The 6,000-nt window shown below is 50.4% G+C and overlaps 1 non-coding gene across 1 annotated transcript; it reads right to left on the bottom strand.

Annotated features, from left to right (window-relative positions):
• Positions 1-2,910: 2,910 nt before the first annotated feature.
• On the bottom strand, positions 2,911-2,982 carry trnae-cuc (transfer RNA glutamic acid (anticodon CUC)). The gene has a single exon. It is a non-coding gene; the product is annotated as a tRNA-Glu (tRNA).
• Between the last annotated feature and the right edge of the window lie 3,018 nt (positions 2,983-6,000).

The following is a 6,000-nucleotide window of genomic DNA, read 5'->3' as shown; positions in this document are numbered from 1 at the left end:
ATCTTGCCTCCCTAAAAGACTTGCAGACTTGAAAGCATAAAGCCACGCTGGTGTGGGTGTGTGGAGGTGGTGAATGAGGCAGCAACGTGTCGTTTAGAAGTTTGGCAAAAAAGGAAGTAGCAGAAGGAGGACGCTTTACATTCCTTTAACCTACACAGCATGTGGGTGGGGGGCTTCCAGAGTCTTGTAGTGGACTTGGTGTGCAAGAAAGCACACGCTTCCCTGAGCGGGAATCGAACCCGGGCCGCGGCGGTGAGAGCGCCGAATCCTAGCCACTAGACCACCAGGGACACCGTTTTCAGCCACGTCTGAAAGGAAGGAGATAGGATTAAGTTCAGGGGCTAGGGCTAGGCTTTTGCCAGATGTACTCGTTCTACAATCATAGGAGAGCATCCGAGTCTGTCCTAAATGCACTTGTCAGTTTTCAGTCCAACTCTGTTGGCTAGCACCTTTGATAGCTCAGTTGGTAGAGCAGAGGACTGTAGTTGTTAATAAGGCGATCCTTAGGTCGCGGGTTCAAATCCGGCTCGAAGAAGACTTTTCTTTTCCCTCGCGCCACTGCGGGATATCATGGCCAGGTGCCTGCCTGCAGATGCGCTGGCATGCCAGAGTGCAATATGCTGAAGGCAGTGACGGATAATTTACACTGTTCCATTCAAATTTCTCAAACTTTATCTTGCCTCCCTAAAAGACTTGCAGACTTGAAAGCATAAAGCCACGCTGGTGTGGGTGTGTGGAGGTGGTGAATGAGGCAGCAACGTGTCGTTTAGAAGTTTGGCAAAAAAGGAAGTAGCAGAAGGAGGACGCTTTACATTCCTTTAACCTACACAGCATGTGGGTGGGGGGCTTCCAGAGTCTTGTAGTGGACTTGGTGTGCAAGAAAGCACACGCTTCCCTGAGCGGGAATCGAACCCAGGCCGCGGCGGTGAGAGCGCCGAATCCTAGCCACTAGACCACCAGGGACACCGTTTTCAGCCACGTCTGAAAGGAAGGAGATAGGATTAAGTTCAGGGGCTAGGGCTAGGCTTTTGCCAGATGTACTCGTTCTACAATCATAGGAGAGCATCCGAGTCTGTCCTAAATGCACTTGTCAGTTTTCAGTCCAACTCTGTTGGCTAGCACCTTTGATAGCTCAGTTGGTAGAGCAGAGGACTGTAGTTGTTAATAAGGCGATCCTTAGGTCGCGGGTTCAAATCCGGCTCGAAGAAGACTTTTCTTTTCCCTCGCGCCACTGCGGGATATCATGGCCAGGTGCCTGCCTGCAGATGCGCTGGCATGCCAGAGTGCAATATGCTGAAGGCAGTGACGGATAATTTACACTGTTCCATTCAAATTTCTCAAACTTTATCTTGCCTCCCTAAAAGACTTGCAGACTTGAAAGCATAAAGCCACGCTGGTGTGGGTGTGTGGAGGTAGTGAATGAGGCAGCAACGTGTCGTTTAGAAGTTTGGCAAAAAAGGAAGTAGCAGAATGAGGACGCTTTACATTCCTTTAACCTACACAGCATGTGGGTGGGGGGCTTCCAGAGTCTTGTAGTGGACTTGGTGTGCAAGAAAGCACACGCTTCCCTGACCGGGAATCGAACCCGGGCCGTGGCGGTGAGAGCGCCGAATCCTAGCCACTAGACCACCAGGGACACCGTTTTCAGCCACGTCTGAAAGGAAGGAGATAGGATTAAGTTCAGGGGCTAGGGCTAGGCTTTTGCCAGATGTACTCGTTCTACAATCATAGAAGAGCATCCGAGTCTGTCCTAAATGCACTTGTCAGTTTTCAGTCCAACTCTTTAGGCTAGCACCTTTGATAGCTCAGTTGGTAGAGCAGAGCACTGTTGTTGTTAATAAGGCGATCCTTAGGTCGCGGGTTCAAATCCGGCTCGAAGAAGACTTTTCTTTTCCCTCGCGCCACTGCGGGATATCATGGCCAGGTGCCTGCCTGCAGATGCGCTGGCATGCCAGAGTGCAATATGCTGAAGGCAGTGACGGATAATTTACACTGTTCCATTCAAATTTCTCAAACTTTATCTTGCCTCCCTAAAAGACTTGCAGACTTGAAAGCATAAAGCCACGCTGGTGTGGGTGTGTGGAGGTGGTGAATGAGGCAGCAACGTGTCGTTTAGAAGTTTGGCAAAAAAGGAAGTAGCAGAAGGAGGACGCTTTACATTCCTTTAACCTACACAGCATGTGGGTGGGGGGCTTCCAGAGTCTTGTAGTGGACTTGGTGTGCAAGAAAGCACACGCTTCCCTGAGCGGGAATCGAACCCGGGCCGTGGCGGTGAGAGCGCCGAATCCTAGCCACTAGACCACCAGGGACACCATTTTCAGCCACGTCTGAAAGGAAGGAGATAGGATTAAGTTCAGGGGCTAGGGCTAGGCTTTTGCCAGATGTACTCGTTCTACAATCATAGGAGAGCATCCGAGTCTGTCCTAAATGCACTTGTCAGTTTTCAGTCCAACTCTGTTGGCTAGCACCTTTGATAGCTCAGTTGGTAGAGCAGAGGACTGTAGTTGTTAATAAGGCGATCCTTAGGTCGCGGGTTCAAATCCGGCTCGAAGAAGACTTTTCTTTTCCCTCGCGCCACTGCGGGATATCATGGCCAGGTGCCTGCCTGCAGATGCGCTGGCATGCCAGAGTGCAATATGCTGAAGGCAGTGACGGATAATTTACACTGTTCCATTCAAATTTCTCAAACTTTATCTTGCCTCCCTAAAAGACTTGCAGACTTGAAAGCATAAAGCCACGCTGGTGTGGGTGTGTGGAGGTAGTGAATGAGGCAGCAACGTGTCGTTTAGAAGTTTGGCAAAAAAGGAAGTAGCAGAATGAGGACGCTTTACATTCCTTTAACCTACACAGCATGTGGGTGGGGGGCTTCCAGAGTCTTGTAGTGGACTTGGTGTGCAAGAAAGCACACGCTTCCCTGACCGGGAATCGAACCCGGGCCGCGGCGGTGAGAGCGCCGAATCCTAGCCACTAGACCACCAGGGACACTGTTTTCAGCCACGTCTGAAAGGAAGGAGATAGGATTAAGTTCAGGGGCTAGGGCTAGGCTTTTGCCAGATGTACTCGTTCTACAATCATAGGAGAGCATCCGAGTCTGTCCTAAATGCACTTGTCAGTTTTCAGTCCAACTCTTTAGGCTAGCACCTTTGATAGCTCAGTTGGTAGAGTGGAGGACTGTAGTTGTTAATAAGGCAATCCTTAGGTCGCGGGTTCAAATCCGGCTCGAAAAAGACTTTTCTTTTCCCTCGCGCCACTGCCGGATATCATGGCCAGGTGCCTGCCTGCAGATGCGCTGGCATGCCAGAGTGCAATATGCTGAAGGCAGTGACGGATAATTTACACTGTTCCATTCAAATTTCTCAAACTTTATCTTGCCTCCCTAAAAGACTTGCAGACTTGAAAGCATAAAGCCATGCTGGTGTGGGTGTGTGGAGGTGGTGAATGAGGCAGCAACGTGTCGTTTAGAAGTTTGGCAAAAAAGGAAGTAGCAGAAGGAGGACGCTTTACATTCCTTTAACCTACACAGCATGTGGGTGGGGGGCTTCCAGAGTCTTGTAGTGGACTTGGTGTGCAAGAAAGCACACGCTTCCCTGACCAAAATCGAACCCAGGCCGCGGCGGAGAGGGTGCCGAAACCTAGCCACTAGACCACCAGGGACACCGTTTTCAGCCACGTCTGAAAGGAAGGAGATAGGATTAAGATCAGGGGCTAGGGCTAGGCTTTTGCCAGATGTACTCGTTCTACAATCATAGGAGAGCATCCGAGTCTGTCCTAAATGCACTTGTCAGTTTTCAGTCCAACTCTTTAGGCTAGCACCTTTGATAGCTCAGTTGGTAGAGCAGAGCACTGTTGTTGTTAATAAGGCGATCCTTAGGTCGCGGGTTCAAATCCGGCTCGAAGAAGACTTTTCTTTTCCCTCGCGCCACTGCGGGATATCATGGCCAGGTGCCTGCCTGCAGATGCGCTGGCATGCCAGAGTGCAATATGCTGAAGGCAGTGACGGATAATTTACACTGTTCCATTCAAATTTCTCAAACTTTATCTTGCCTCCCTAAAAGACTTGCAGACTTGAAAGCATAAAGCCACGCTGGTGTGGGTGTGTGGAGGTGGTGAATGAGGCAGCAACGTGTCGTTTAGAAGTTTGGCAAAAAAGGAAGTAGCAGAAGGAGGACGCTTTACATTCCTTTAACCTACACAGCATGTGGGTGGGGGGCTTCCAGAGTCTTGTAGTGGACTTGGTGTGCAAGAAAGCACACGCTTCCCTGAGCGGGAATCGAACCCGGGCCGTGGCGGTGAGAGCGCCGAATCCTAGCCACTAGACCACCAGGGACACCGTTTTCAGCCACGTCTGAAAGGAAGGAGATAGGATTAAGTTCAGGGGCTAGGGCTAGGCTTTTGCCAGATGTACTCGTTCTACAATCATAGGAGAGCATCCGAGTCTGTCCTAAATGCACTTGTCAGTTTTCAGTCCAACTCTTTAGGCTAGCACCTTTGATAGCTCAGTTGGTAGAGTGGAGGACTGTAGTTGTTAATAAGGCAATCCTTAGGTCGCGGGTTCAAATCCGGCTCGAAGAAGACTTTTCTTTTCCCTCGCGCCACTGCCGGATATCATGGCCAGGTGCCTGCCTGCAGATGCGCTGGCATGCCAGAGTGCAATATGCTGAAGGCAGTGACGGATAATTTACACTGTTCCATTCAAATTTCTCAAACTTTATCTTGCCTCCCTAAAAGACTTGCAGACTTGAAAGCATAAAGCCATGCTGGTGTGGGTGTGTGGAGGTGGTGAATGAGGCAGCAACGTGTCGTTTAGAAGTTTGGCAAAAAAGGAAGTAGCAGAAGGAGGACGCTTTACATTCCTTTAACCTACACAGCATGTGGGTGGGGGGCTTCCAGAGTCTTGTAGTGGACTTGGTGTGCAAGAAAGCACACGCTTCCCTGACCAAAATCGAACCCAGGCCGCGGCGGAGAGGGCGCCGAAACCTAGCCACTAGACCACCAGGGACACCGTTTTCAGCCACGTCTGAAAGGAAGGAGATAGGATTAAGATCAGGGGCTAGGGCTAGGCTTTTGCCAGATGTACTCGTTCTACAATCATAGGAGAGCATCCGAGTCTGTCCTAAATGCACTTGTCAGTTTTCAGTCCAACTCTTTAGGCTAGCACCTTTGATAGCTCAGTTGGTAGAGCAGAGCACTGTTGTTGTTAATAAGGCGATCCTTAGGTCGCGGGTTCAAATCCGGCTCGAAGAAGACTTTTCTTTTCCCTCGCGCCACTGCGGGATATCATGGCCAGGTGCCTGCCTGCAGATGCGCTGGCATGCCAGAGTGCAATATGCTGAAGGCAGTGACGGATAATTTACACTGTTCCATTCAAATTTCTCAAACTTTATCTTGCCTCCCTAAAAGACTTGCAGACTTGAAAGCATAAAGCCACGCTGGTGTGGGTGTGTGGAGGTGGTGAATGAGGCAGCAACGTGTCGTTTAGAAGTTTGGCAAAAAAGGAAGTAGCAGAAGGAGGACGCTTTACATTCCTTTAACCTACACAGCATGTGGGTGGGGGGCTTCCAGAGTCTTGTAGTGGACTTGGTGTGCAAGAAAGCACACGCTTCCCTGAGCGGGAATCGAACCCGGGCCGCGGCAGTGAGAGCGCCGAATCCTAGCCACCAGACCACCAGGGACACCGTTTTCAGCCACGTCTGAAAGGAAGGAGATAGGATTAAGTTCAGGGGCTAGGGCTAGGCTTTTGCCAGATGTACTCGTTCTACAATCATAGGAGAGCATCCGAGTCTGTCCTAAATGCACTTGTCAGTTTTCAGTCCAACTCTTTAGGCTAGCGCCTTTGATAGCTCAGTTGGTAGAGCGGAGGACTGTAGTTGTTAATAAGGCAATCCTTAGGTCGCGGGTTCAAATCCGGCTCGAAGAAGACTTTTCTTTTCCCTCGCGCCACTGCCGGATATCATGGCCAGGTGCCTGCCTGCAGATGCGCTGGCATGCCAGAGTGCAATC

Source organism: Hoplias malabaricus, unplaced genomic scaffold (genome assembly GCF_029633855.1).
Source record: "Hoplias malabaricus isolate fHopMal1 unplaced genomic scaffold, fHopMal1.hap1 scaffold_118, whole genome shotgun sequence".
Lineage (NCBI taxonomy): Eukaryota > Metazoa > Chordata > Actinopteri > Characiformes > Erythrinidae > Hoplias > Hoplias malabaricus.
The sequence above is the reverse complement of the archived record's forward strand: the minus strand, read 5'-3'. Positions and strand labels throughout refer to the sequence as shown.